The 14514-nt window shown below is 29.7% G+C and overlaps 1 long non-coding RNA gene across 2 annotated transcripts; it reads right to left on the reverse strand.

Moving 5' to 3' along the window:
• Nucleotides 1-5255: 5255 nt before the first annotated feature.
• On the reverse strand, nucleotides 5256-10285 carry LOC126832866 (uncharacterized). Of its 2 annotated transcripts, none has more exons than XR_007684812.1 (3): nucleotides 10185-10285; nucleotides 9913-10103; nucleotides 5256-5586 (listed from the first exon to the last, which is right to left on the reverse strand). It is a non-coding gene; the product is annotated as an uncharacterized LOC126832866 (long non-coding RNA). The 2 variants fall into 2 exon arrangements; XR_007684811.1 differs by lacking the exon at nucleotides 5256-5586 and adding an exon at nucleotides 6308-6520.
• Nucleotides 10286-14514: the final 4229 nt, after the last annotated feature.

Below are 14514 nucleotides of genomic sequence, written 5' to 3' on the forward strand. Positions count from 1 at the left end.
TCTTATATAATAATAATAACCGTTAATGTTAATATTTGATTTGGAATTGACCACATTGATGACGTAGGTAAACGTAAAAGACACCGTTTCAATAGCTTATACTTATACAGGGTCTTCCGAATTTCACGATACTATCATTTTTTATCGCTTAAACGCCTTGAAACGCCAACAACTTTAAAATTAGAGCCTTAAAATTATACTTTACTCAAATCTAGTTATAATATCGTCTAGTAGTTATCTTCGTTAAATCAAATATGTAGGCCACTAAATAAGTAGGTCATTAATTGGCATTTAAAACAACGGTCCTTTCAGTCTCTACACCTTCAACTAACATAACTACCCTTTAAAACATTATATTTAACTTGAACAATAGAAAAATTCTATGTGAAACGTGAGTCAGGTCAAACATTTTATTCATAAAAAAAAGTTATTTTAACTGTCGTCAAATTTTTTTATCTCAAAACATTTTTTTTGCAATTTATGTATGTAAGGTTTTGTTAAGTTCAATAGTTGGAAAGTAAAAAAAAATCACTCCAGCAAGAATCAAAGTCTTTAAACAAGTGTTTTGTAATGTATTTTTATGTACTTTTTTAACCATTGATTTACGAGCCCAATACTTTAAAAAAAAATTGAATATTTATAATTTCTAAGAATATTATTTATGTATGTATTTTTTTATTATAGTTGGTAGGTACAAATTCCATAGCCCGTTATACCAATTATGTATAAATATACAACAAATATTTTGCATTTATCAGTTTATCTTATATTTACATGTAGCAATAGGAGCAGTTAAATGGAGAGTTGTGAAGGGCAAAGACCCTGCGTTTGGTTTCCTTTAACAGGACCAAGTTATTTTATTTGTTTCGTTATGGTATAGAAAAGTCGATAAGCATCCATTTGGGTTTTAATATCGGCAGAGCAATAATTTTTTGGTTTGAATACGAAGTAAAATATGTTTTCTTTATGTATTACACAATCATAAAATCATTTCCATAAACTAATAAAATGTAAATACTACCGAAAAAATCTAGTGAATGTTCTAAAATTTTACAAATTGTGATTTATACATTATGCCTAGTACACTAGATGGTTTGTGCTAGTCGTCGAGTAGAGAAAACAAACTTTCAGCAAATAGAATAAATATACAGTGTATAAACAGCTGTTGTTCTACATTGGACTTGGTTTGTGCGTCAGCTACACAGAGGTATGTATCAAATACAACTTGGAGTTAGTACGTTTAAAGTGTTGGCGAGTTAAGTTGGACAATGGCATACAACTTTAGTAGAACTTGGGTGGTCGTTGTACTGACAATGATGGTGGAATGGTCGCCAAACGCAAATACCGAATATGTGTTCACTAAAGATCAGTTGATACATCAGTATGAAGCCGTCGAAGCGTACAACAGAGGCATTTGTGCTCGAACCCAGAACGATGTGGCCGATTTGCAAGGTATGACCGAGAACAGTGTACATTGTTGTGTCAGGGATATCAAGGCGGAACTGAAATGTAATTATGTGTATAATATATTGGTTTATTTGCGTCTGACGGTTCCGGAAAACCACGGAAATAGACATCTACACTACAGCGTTGACCAGGCTTGCCCAAAATGGGACCAGCAACTGTTGAAAATCATGAGCGACATAAATTTCCACGACGACAAACCTTATCTGTTTTTCGCGTGGCTATTTTATTTCCACGGGCAAAAAATGCGACTGTACGCAAATGAATACAATCAAAATTCTAAACAAATGCAAGAGCTCCACTTTGGTGTGAGCAAGTATTTCGAAATGGCTTTCTTGCCTACGATTCGCGTCAATTCGCGCAACAATCCCGTGTACTGGTCTTACATGGAGAAGCTGCAACAGTTGGATGGCAATTCAGCGTTAGAACATCTCACAGAGACCTGTGCACATCTGAACCAACTCGAAGGTTCCGAAGACTTCGATTTGGACCGGATGCATTTAAACGACGTGCCGGTAAACAATGCCATCATGAACACTCTAATCGCTGGTTTTGTACACGTGGAAAAAGGCCACCAAATTGCGGACTTCTTGTCGACCAAAATGGAACTGGTTAAAAATCCCGCGACGCCGTTTCGCGATTTTGTTCATTCGCTCAAAGTTGTCCATTTTCATTTCATTCGGTTGCTGAAGACAATAATGATGCGCATACTTTGGATGGTCTTAAGCGAGTTAAACTTACCGCGCATGCCCAAAAAACAAAAAGCATTGCACTTTGAAACGTTTCGTCGGCTTTTGATCGATTTTGCTGGTTACCTAAATTTAAAAAAAAATGACGAGTTTAACCGATTGATTAACGGACTTTGTTTTCAATATTTACCCCTTTCGATGACACTGTCTTCGGTTGTAAGTCTGCTGAAAAAAAACGGCGAATATGAATCCGTGGGAGACACGAAAAACCACAGGACAACGTCTTTAAATCTAGCTGACATCGACATGAGTAGACTGGCTGCAATTTCAAAAGAAATTTCCCAAAACATAGCTGATACCGATGAACACACAACACCGAAGAGTATTGTGTGTGGTCAAGTTTTTTTCGGGTTTTTAAAAAAAATACTAGACGGTGTGAGTTTTCGGGCTATTGAATTATTCGACGAGTTCGATGTCTTTTTTGTGTACCACGATTTCCAACAACCCGAAATGGCAGAGATGGAAGGAAGTAGTGATGGCGGCGAATACTCTAACGAAGTTATAAATGTCAACGATGAAGAAGAAGACGATTACCAACCAACGAATAACATATAAGGTTCAATAATTAAACATTCCAAATAAATTATAATTATGTCCAAAAACTTAATAAAAAATGTACTCCATAACTTACCGATTTCACGCGTGCCTTGACATTTTGCAGTGGTTATGTGAATTAAAATACAATCATATTAAATGTATTCCATTATTATTATTATTATTATTATTATTTATACAATTTAATTTCCTTGTAACAAATAAAAATACTTGTTTATTCCGAGTTGGGTATAATTTATTATCGGTTTGTCCTAATCTAATTAGACATTACAGTCATGGTTTGTTTTCTTGAATACTTGCATTTATTATCGACTGTGCGCTATGTGTTTCTAACGAATCCGTACGTGCCGTATTAAATTAATTAAAAAATAAACACATTGGTTTATTTACTCCAATACAGGTTTGACTACGAGCCGAGAAAAGTTAATGAAGTGTCAACAATAATTGTGGTCAAATTGCTAGGTGTTCCTTGTTGCCGTCGGTATAGATTTAAACACTTCAATAAATAAATATCGTGGACGTTCAATTAAAACATCCTAATAATGACTTAAATATTAATAGTATTGTATATAACTTTTCAACAATATAAAATTAAAGAATCAATTTAGCAACAAAATAAAAATGCTACCTTTTAAATTAAAAAACCCACGATATTGACAAAAAAAAACAGGTTACACCTAGTAAACAGGTGGCTATGCGTTGTGTAAAGGTGACCTTATTTTCATTTTAAAACGAAAACGCAAATACTAAAATGCAAAAAATTTCAAGTGAAATGTCGTTCAAGACAGTACGTGAATATTATTTGTTATTGATTTTTTACTAAGACCAGACATTATCACTACTAATATTTAAATGTTATACATGTATGTGGTAGGATAGAATGATCTTATAATTATATATATTTTTTTTCAATTTTTGTTAATTGCAGTTTTAGCAAATACTAGACTGGATAGAGAGGGCGGAATGGACCGGGATGCATGTCTAAGCAGGCCGGTTTTGCAATTAATAACATAGCATATTTAAAAAAAAAATAGGTGAGCTATATTTAATTTGCCCACTAGGTCGGTGCATGTCCAGTCCGTCTCTTTCGCACATTTACTACTTGTTAACCATTAAGTAGTAATAAATCATATTAGCACTCTGCATTCAGAGTACTTAATTAATTAGTAGATACATAGTTATTGTTTAATAACCCGAAGGTGGAAAGAATTTGTCATGTATTTATAATCAGAGTATAAAAACGCGGTCATATTAAAAAAAAAAAACTTATCCAGTTTAGATTTTTTAGGTACACACGATCCGTATATAATCCATATTTTTGGTTTAATGCTATTTTTTTTGTTTATATAACTTTTCTGTGTTTAAATAAAGAAAACCAACTTTTTTTATTTTACCAACCATGTCATTGACTTTTAAATTAATATAAGTAGGTAATAAAGCCAACAAGCTAAGCTAATCAGTTTTATTTAACTATAATATAAACTAATGATATTAATGTAGAACATTGTAAAGGTACATCTCTAAAGTGATTTTTCCAGTTTGATGGGAGCCATTTTCTCATCGTCTTGGATCACTTTATTTTGACATCCGTCAAACTGGAACGACATATTTTAACATAGGCTCAATAATCGTGCATCTATAGATTTGTCTACCAATAATTATTTTTTAAATGGTTGTGGGGACTATCAGGTTGAATTTCAAATGTTGACCGCCGCAACAGTGATCGTTTCTTATTGTCTCAACGACAAAATATTAAATTACATTAGTTTACACTACAAATTGGGTACGGATCTGGTGTGTGTGTTAATTGTATTGACCTATTATTATATTGTACATGTGTACTGTATGTATTGATATTGTACCTACCAAGCTGTTGATTGATGAGGGATATCATTTTTTCCAGAAAAAAATGTAATTCTATATTTTTTAACTAATAATTCGCAACAAAAATATGATTAATATATTATAAAAAACATGTTTTGTACTTATAAATATTTAACATGACATGGTAAAATTAAATTCTTTGAATTAATTACTTTGTAAATGTCACTGGTTTTATTTTAAAATTGCGTAAGTAATACATGAATAAATCACTGAAAAAATATAGATATTTTAGCGATAATAATTTAGCAAACAATTTCGATTATGGAATTTCACATTAATTAAATTTTAATTCTTGCATACTGTTTGCGTACCTAATTCGCTACTAGTCCACTGAACCAAAAACATTTGTTTGTGTATTATAAATTTTAGTCGTTTGGATTGATTGTAAGATCAGCCTTGTTTTTGTGATAGAGGTACACTTCAATAATAGCTATCTGTATATATTAATATATTATATAATTACATATTTTGGATATAAAAAAAATGTATAAAATGGGCTTTTAGCACACATTAAAACAATTACAAATTATAAGTATAATATATAATAATATATTTTATGAATAATAGTTTATATTATTATAATATATTTCAAATACAGTTCATACAAAAATATTACTAAACGGTTTGAGAGGATGTCATGTGATAACAGTCTCCGCTCATTGGTTCTGTAAATAATAATAATCAATATAATATGCTAATACAATAATTATTAAAAATAATCCCCGTTTCTCGGTATACACCCGTGTAACTTAACGTGCCCAATCGATAATAAGAGAGTTTGGTTGGAAAGGGTGTAGGTGGTGTGTAAGTATGACCGTTTGATGTGTTTAAGTATTCGATAGCAGTCCATAGAATTCCACGGAATCTTCTAGAACTTTCTCCCGGCAAGCCTTGGATGTATGATCAGCTTCTGTACACGATAAAATAATTGTAACTGGAAAATAGGGCGAAATTAAATCGGTACTGAGGTAAAAAATTGACCTAGGAAGCGAGTGTGCCTCAGCTAGTAAAATAATATTAAATCACTATACTTAAGTACCATAGCAAAAACTAAAAAAATATGCATGTTAGTGAAAATTATCTTCAGAAATAAGCTCAACACATGATATTTGTTCACACAAAAACTTCAGAAAAAAAAACATGTCAGCCTCGACCATACACTAAATGAGTTTAGTAGTGGTTTTGTAATACGTGTTACACATTGTGATGTAGTTTCCAGTAAGTACAAGTTTTGGAAATATATAATATTATTATGTAATTGAAATATAACCGGATCACTCTAATAAAATCATTATAAGCAAAGCCATCTCGTATAGTAAATGTAATTATTGGAATGATATTGCGTCGTATGTAAAAACCAAGATGGATTTAGTATAGAAAATTAACTTTAATGCACTAATAGTACGATACACTGTAGTATTGCGTGACTTGGCGCAAAAAAAAAAAAAAAAGAGTAATAATATTAGGGACATTATAATCGAATAGCAATCAATTTCGTTAATAATTATACAATTTTATCTTGTAACTAGTTTTGTGTTTTATCATAGACATTCATCGCTGTGACACTGCGTGCACTAAATAACGGCATGATTATATATTCATTACAAACTACATCAAGCGATTACTCACAGTTTAATATATTTAAGTGATAGGTATTAGGATTGATTTTCTAATCAATGGTGTGCGGTATACATAATATATATATATGTATTGCATTGCCAAAAATCACTGGGGTATTACTAATGTCTAGTAATACTAGGTACTAGTAGTTATGCTGTACCTATTCCTGTCTGATCTCGGGGATCAGATCCCCGAGCAGCAACTTCTTCAGTATCGGATGTAGGTGGAGGTCAAGGAGACCGGTACAACTACAACATAATATGTCAAACTTTTTTATACATATTGTTATTATCTTCCACTCTCAAAATGTTGTATCCTGTTTAGGTATCGTTTGTCTGTATTGTTTACACGTTTTAATGAAATGTGCCATAATATCACGTATAGGTTTCAATTTTTACATTTTTGTAATTTTACCTAGTGACTATAATGAATTCTCAAGACCACATTATTACGTAGTATACTAGTTGTATTTTGTAATATTATTTGTATTAATAGCGACAATTAATATAATAAATATAATATTTTTGAAACATTGTATATTCATTCGTAAACCATCCCTGCAACTATTTGTATAAGTTAAAGCTAAAATAGTAGCAATGTAAAAGCGATATTATTAAATTAAAACATAATATGTGCGTATAACACCTAAATAATGTTTGCTTATCGAATATTTATTTCCACAGATATTGGACTCCATTTAGTAAGAACATACCTAATAATTGTGTTGGACCTACACGCAACAACACACCTATTTACGATTTGATAGTGTTTTTAATGACTTTCGTGGAAATTAGGATTAACGTTTAAGAACAAGATGTAGGTATTCGTCGATTATAAACTAATTAAGAACAAATTACTATTAAAAAAAAAAATCCGCCATGACGGTGAAGCGTAGATAGTATCTACTGCCTATTGTTTTTGTATTGTCGATTCGACTTCGAATGCTTGATGTCATGTAAACATGAAAAAACTACTTTAATGGAAACTAGTGTCATATGTAAATATGTTGTACAATAAATAGCCAAATTTGTTTTTTTTTCCTTACTTTGACATTGACTATACATTATTGGTAGCACATCATCTATCGGTTGTGATTTGAATTTTTTATGGTTCAATTTCATAAAACGTTTCGTTATATAAGTAATAATTGGATTTTTTTCTTAGATTAAAAATGAAAATGAATAAATTTACAAGTATTCGGGCACCGACAAAATTAATTTTAAAAGATCAACCTTTTTTCAGAATTTAACTAAAGTTATTGCAAATTTAAAAGTTTGACTTCACTTTTTAATGTAGTTATGTCATGGTTGTTATGTATTTCAATAAATTACCGGTTTATGTTAGTTCCAAAAAAATTGATTGATTATTTTTTCTCGTTATTGCGGAGAATCAATGTATAATATTTAATACATTTTAATATCGTAAAATTACCTTAATATATTTTTCAAATCCCTTTAGGATATACTACACTAAAAAATGGTAAGATAATTTTCAATTATCAAACGTTTAAGGTGTATCCATAATAAATAAATGATTGGCATTACTTTGTTGGTAATGTAATGAGATATAAATTTGCTTCTTTTTTGCGTTGTTTTACAACGAATCGTTAAACGATATGATTACTACAAAAGTAGTTAGTTAAAGTATAAAAGTATGTATAATAATATCTAAATCTTAGAATAGTCACAATTGAAGCGCGATTGCCAATAACATTGGATGCTAGTTAAAATAATGTATATATTTTTTTTTGTTTATTTCAAAAAGAAAAGAAAGCATGATCTGTGCTAATAGATTATGGCGTAGTAAATAGGCATAAACCCATTACTATTTATACCTCACTAAATAGTAGATGAACCTTCCATAAAATTGGCATACTATTCCAGTTAAACACTTTCGTTGTTATTCTTTTTATGTATGTATAAAATAAACATTTGAAAATATATTTTGGCACAATTTTCAGGGCACCATTAGATGGTAGAAGTCTCTTAGCTCTCTAGATAGTCGTCTGACCACAGAGAGTAGAACTCTGCCGCCTTACCTACTCGGTCACTCGTCTTTTTAAACATTAAAGAGTTATACCTGGATTATAAATAAGTGGCGTTTTTCTTAACAATCTTGCCAATATAAGATTAGCTTTTGTTACGGTTTAGCTTCGGATTTTCAACTTGTTTCTATTGTAATTATTTTGTAAGTAAATAAAATGATGCAACGAAACATTACAATAACAAATAAAGTATAGTTAAATAAAATATCCCATTTCATCATAGGGCAATGATATTGATATAATATAATATAAAATATCAATATCAATAGTATTATTTTCAGCAACAAACTAATTAAGTTACCTTTTCGTAAACTACATTAATATTTAGATTAATATAACGCAACCGATGACTACTGTATCGATGGCAATTTGTTAACACCACGAAGGTATTGAATCATAATTTGAACTTTGATAGCGTACAGATCACACAAGTAACACTTAATATATTAATCGATAACGATAATATTATGATTCGTCATTGAAATTTTTATGGACTGACACTGGCCCAACGTTTGTTTTCAAAAGTTTAAACATAATACTTATTACATTATGGTTATTACCGTTGAAAGATAAAAATACTTAATGTTAAGTGCTTTACACTAGGATCGAATAATTTGTAATAATAAAGATAATACAGGAAATGACGTGACAACGGGTTTTTCGCAAAACTGTACAATAGTAAGTTTTTCTCAAAGAAAAAAATCGTTAACCGCTTTACCTTAATTAATTATATTATTGTTATATTCATATATAATTGTTTAGTGAACAAATATAATATATTATGGTCGCTCACAATACTCTATTGTACAGAATATCTCAGGTGCGAAAAATTTGCATTTATTTAATAATGTGACGCGTATGTTGTTTCCTGTGCAAATTTAATAACATAATATGAATGAAATTCTTTGTTAAAGAACAAATTATAAACCGAACGTGCAGCGTCGGGTAACAGTTTGAAGACATTTATGCATTTTTTGTATAAATAAAAACCGAATTATAAAAGAAAATCGAGTACAACAACCAATAACAATTTGTACGTTTGTACCTGGTATTTATTTTTATGCATATTTGCGTCGATGAAATCACAAAAAAAAAAAGATATGTCATGTCTGTTTACACAAGAAATGCATTTTCAAGGACTTCAGACTGAGTATATTTATATTATTTTCCTATTACAGTAGTTGTTGTTGAAAATTTTTGTACTTGTTTTCACCATTCCGTATAATAATGTACCATTGCTGGGGTGAAGCGAGGGGTGAGAATACAATATAATATAGCTGTTGATGCGTCCCACACACAACTCGATTAAGTAGTATTTGAAAATTGTAGAATACTTTGATTTTGAAGTGGGATAGTTTTTAACCTCTAAACCGGCACTGTGTGTGTATGTTAACAACCATATTATTATTATTTTTCTATTAGCTTATAGCCAGAAAAAATGGTTATTATAAAGCGTGCTGGCGGTTAACTTCTCCTCGCCAAGTTTTATAACTTATATTTACAAAAACACAAACGCGCGTTCATTATAGTCAACAGATATAATAATATATGTATGCATGCATATATAATGGTCGGTGTTTATACACGTATACATACCATTTATACATGTAATTTTAATTTTTATCACGATCGTTTTTTGCACAATATTCCAAGGTCCTTAGGCTTACCGTAGAATCCGCCAATCCTCATTGGACGTCCACGGTAATAGATATTTTTATAGTATTATAGGCGATACCACCATCGGCATACATCCTTACTATGTCCATCAATATTGTGTGTACCTGTAGCTGTTGTTCCAAATAATTCAACTATTGTTATCTACATTATTTCACGAAAATTATTTTTAGTTTTACAAAAAATATGCTTACACCGAAATTCAATGTCGACATCGCTGTGATGGCTAGCAGGGAGGAACACGCTCTTTTGGATTTTCTGAATCTATCATCGTTGATTATAATGACTAGTAGAATATGTAGAATATGTACCTATGTTCAATGACAATTATGATATTATGTAAGGCCGCAATATTGTTATACAATAACTATAACCAGTTTTTATGTATTCTAGCATTCGTCGACGAAAATACTCAGTCTATATTATATTATGTACTTTATAGATAGAATTTAGAAATTGTTTACTGAAGGTTCTTCGCGAGATGAAGAGTTTAATACATATTTTATAGAAATACACTGTACATAATATACAGGAATTACATTAACCCAATGAACATACATTATATACATAATGCTAATGCATAATACTACAAAATTTGAATAAAGGTGTTTGTGTTTAAAATATACAACGCACCCTTCCTCCGATCCTATTAGAAGCCTTTACGCAAAATGATGTAATTTTTATGTTAATGCATCTTTGTGTTAACGATAATCGTTACTGGATGTAGCCCGGACATTTGAATATGTATATATTATACTAAAAATGTGTTTTGTTTTTTATTATAAACATCAATATATTATGGGTTTTGGCCAATATTCAAAGTAGCATCATCGCTGACGTCTTGTTTGTTTATCAATTATTCCACATAAACCGTTAATTAATCAAATATAGTGGATTTTTGTAATAAAGGTAATAAGTAGTATAATGGTAATAAAATACATTCTATTTGATTAATTAACGGTTTATGTGGAATGATTGATAAACAATTAGGACCTGTCCCGTATCTGAAACATTCTGGTTAGTACTTTAATTAAATGAACGTTTTATTATAATATACTCATACCGATTGTAGAAACGTTGAAGTTAGTCTCAGACTTCTATCGTTCTGAATAAATATTAAAATAACATTTCTTTGAAATCAAATTAAATATCTGTCTTTCACAAAAAATGATTGATACATAATTGTTTTAACAGTTTCCTTTTATCTATTGTAATTAATGTCAATTGTAGTCCAAACAACGCGCTAACCATAATATTATTGTTTATGCAGTAGTTTAATTAAACATGAATCTATAAATAGATACTAATTTTAAATAATCTCCTAGAATAATAAATATAATTATACAGCGTTACACCATATCACTTAAATTAATAAATGATACTTTAAAGCAAAAAGTGAAGGTTAAAGTGTGATCCAGCATGTATTTATTTATATTAAGTGCGAGGTGCCAACACTTATGATATGTGTATGAAAAAAATATCTAGGCACTCCACTATAATTATGCCCATGTCAGAGCCTATACGCTTTGGCAAGAAAAATATTGCGTTTAACTGAATTTAATGTTTAAGTAATAAAGAAGTTATTTGTTTTTCCAATAGAAAATATGCACACGGAAGTATATGTATATATATTATGTATTTCTTACATTAAATTCATTCAACAACAAATCTAAACATACAAATTGTGTCAAATAAGTTTTTATATTATACTGGTACCAATAAGATACATTGATAGGACTGTGAGTGTTATAAATCTTTTAATTGTGTATAACAGTTATTAAGACAGCCTAGTAAATTAACTATAAGGACCTTGAATAGCTTTAAGGTACTATAGCAAACGTTTTGAAAAAGAAAAAATAAGTAACAAACTATTTAAAATTGTTGTAAAAGTATATAATTAAAAAAAATAAGTAACAAACATCGTTGCCGAAAAAATTGTAACTTGTAAGTTTAATAGTTATCTAAATTTCAGTTGTACTTGGAATAATTTAATTAAATATATAGTTATAGGTAAAGACTTAAAATAATAATAAAATAATAAAAATAGTATGAAAAAAAATATATTTTTATATTATTATATTGGAAATGGATATATATAATTATATAATTTGTACTTGTTAGTGGTTAAAATCAATATACTATTATAATTATTTTAAATTGAAAAATGAAAAATGAAAAACTAACATAGTGGAAAAATAATTAGTAAGCCTGATTCTCTGATACTCCACGCCGCTGATTTTCTAATTAAGCTTTACTAGATTCACATAATAGGTATACATTTATTTAATGAACAAGCTAAAGTATGTAACTGCATATTGGCAATAAACTTAATTAAAACAAGTAAGCGTAGGCATATTTCATTAGGTTTAATTGTATTAAAGCTTTAAACGTATTTTCTAATCGATGATAACTGTAAAAAAAAAATAATAATTATAAAAAAACTCAGTCTTACAGTACGACTCTATAAATACATAATTGTAAGTACATCAATTGAATAGGCCATTAAAAAAAGGCTCGATACAAAACCAGTGTTGCAGAAAAGGTCACGAGTCATGAATAAAATGTGTATCGTTAATGAGATAAGTGATATACAGATATACTTAAGGCAAGTTACAAAATTCATTTCGATCATATTTTTTTTTATATTACCTATAACAAATAATTACTGTGTATTTTTTAATGTTTTTATCATATAATTTCACTGACGTTATATTATGTAGGTAGGTATTAAGTATGTCTTACCTAGTGTATATTATGTTCAAATTCCGGAATTATGATTTTAAATTTACATTTCATAAGTCAACTTATAAAATCATTAAAATGCCCAATGAATTCCGAATATGATATCACTGTATAATATAGTTTAAAAACGATTTTTTGTGAGTGCATACTTAACATTTAGCATGATCGTGGCACAAGGAGGATTCTAGACTTTCTCTCGGTTGTGTCAAAGTTACAATATTGATTTCCCGGATGTAAGTGCAGTCACGATGACTTTTTCAAGTCTTCGTACAAGTGTTTCTTTGCTCGAGTTGAGTACTTTACAGGGCTCAACATTCAGACTGAATACAAAGCCATTATGCCGTGGCCCTGAATATTAAGCAATATTTTCTTCTTGAACAAAGTTGTCCCGTTCAACAACTTCTCGTTGCGTTCATTATGTACATTATATAACGAAAAAATTGTCAAGAAAAAAATATAATATTTTATTCTGCCGGGTCAGCGTACAAGCCCTTATAATTTCTGCTGTTTACAATTTTCTTGTCGTCTACATTGGATTCTGTTGTATAAAAGGAACTTTAATTCTGTGATTTTCATCATGCCGCCGGCCGTTTTTTGCATTGCAATATTATATATTGTTGTTTAGTCAGTTGGAAGCGATGGATCCAATTGATTTTGCTTATATTTATGTACACACATTATATCTTCGGCCATGGTGTAATAATAACAAATCGGTGTGATTAAAATTGTGCTATTGTTAGTATCATTGTGTAAGAATCGACGTATACATTAATTTGTAATAATTTAAAACAATTAATATTCGGTACGCTTAATAGCGCATGTTATAATCGTGCCAATTTGTTCACTTAATAAATTTATCATGTAAGCATCGATCAAAACCAAGAGGTTGATGCGACCCAATAATTAAGACGACCTGTTTTGGAAAGTGAGCATAAATTGATTGCAGCGTTGTTTAATATTTCCAAAGTTTGTTTCTGCTTTGAATATGAAGCCACGAGACGATTTCATTTTGTATTATTTTTACTACAAAAAAAAAGTTCAATAGTTATTACCATTTTTTTAATATTTTAGGCGTACATTTCATTACTTACACCTTTTCGAGTCAATTTATTTAACTCAAAGTCCAAGCAAAATTACCGGAAAATTTTAAACACAACTTAATTTATAATACTACTCAAGTCAAATAATATACTTTTTTTTTTCTAAATATGGGTGTATCACTAAACTGAATAACCATAACCACTTTACCTAATTTAATTGTCAAAATATTTTCAAAATCATATTTTGGCTGAAAATTAAATATTATTTATAACCTTATTTCCTATGTATTCTATTTTTAATAATAATGCATTAATTATTTTCAAAAAATGACAAATAAATTGTTCCTACTTATCATATTTTTCATCAAGCCTCAACAACACATTAACTACTTCACTAAATCGCTTTGGGGGAATGCATCAGTCATCGTGAACTTTTCCCACGGTCGATTTAAAAAAAAAAAAAAGTTTTTATGACTAACTAGTTGAAAACATTCTTAGAATTGCGATTTACGTGACCTCCGGGTGAAGTCTTTTGTAGGATTAATTGTACACTAGTAGGAAACAAAATTGTTTTGTTGTTCATAACATAAATAATATTGTCAAGTATAAAATACTTTGTAAGTTTCAGTAAATTATAAATCATTAGGTTTTACATTCAAAAACCGTTCGTTGTAGTTTTTATAGCGCAGGAGAAAATTGAAACCACGTTCCGACAATAATTAATCTTTGTCGTTGTAAGTCA

The sequence above is a fragment of the Adelges cooleyi genome, unplaced genomic scaffold, assembly GCF_023614345.1.
Source record: "Adelges cooleyi isolate 19-005CV unplaced genomic scaffold, UGA_ACOO_1.1 ACOO_flye_CR_arks_rails_tigmint_CR_PRNA_167, whole genome shotgun sequence".
Taxonomy (NCBI): domain Eukaryota; kingdom Metazoa; phylum Arthropoda; class Insecta; order Hemiptera; family Adelgidae; genus Adelges; species Adelges cooleyi.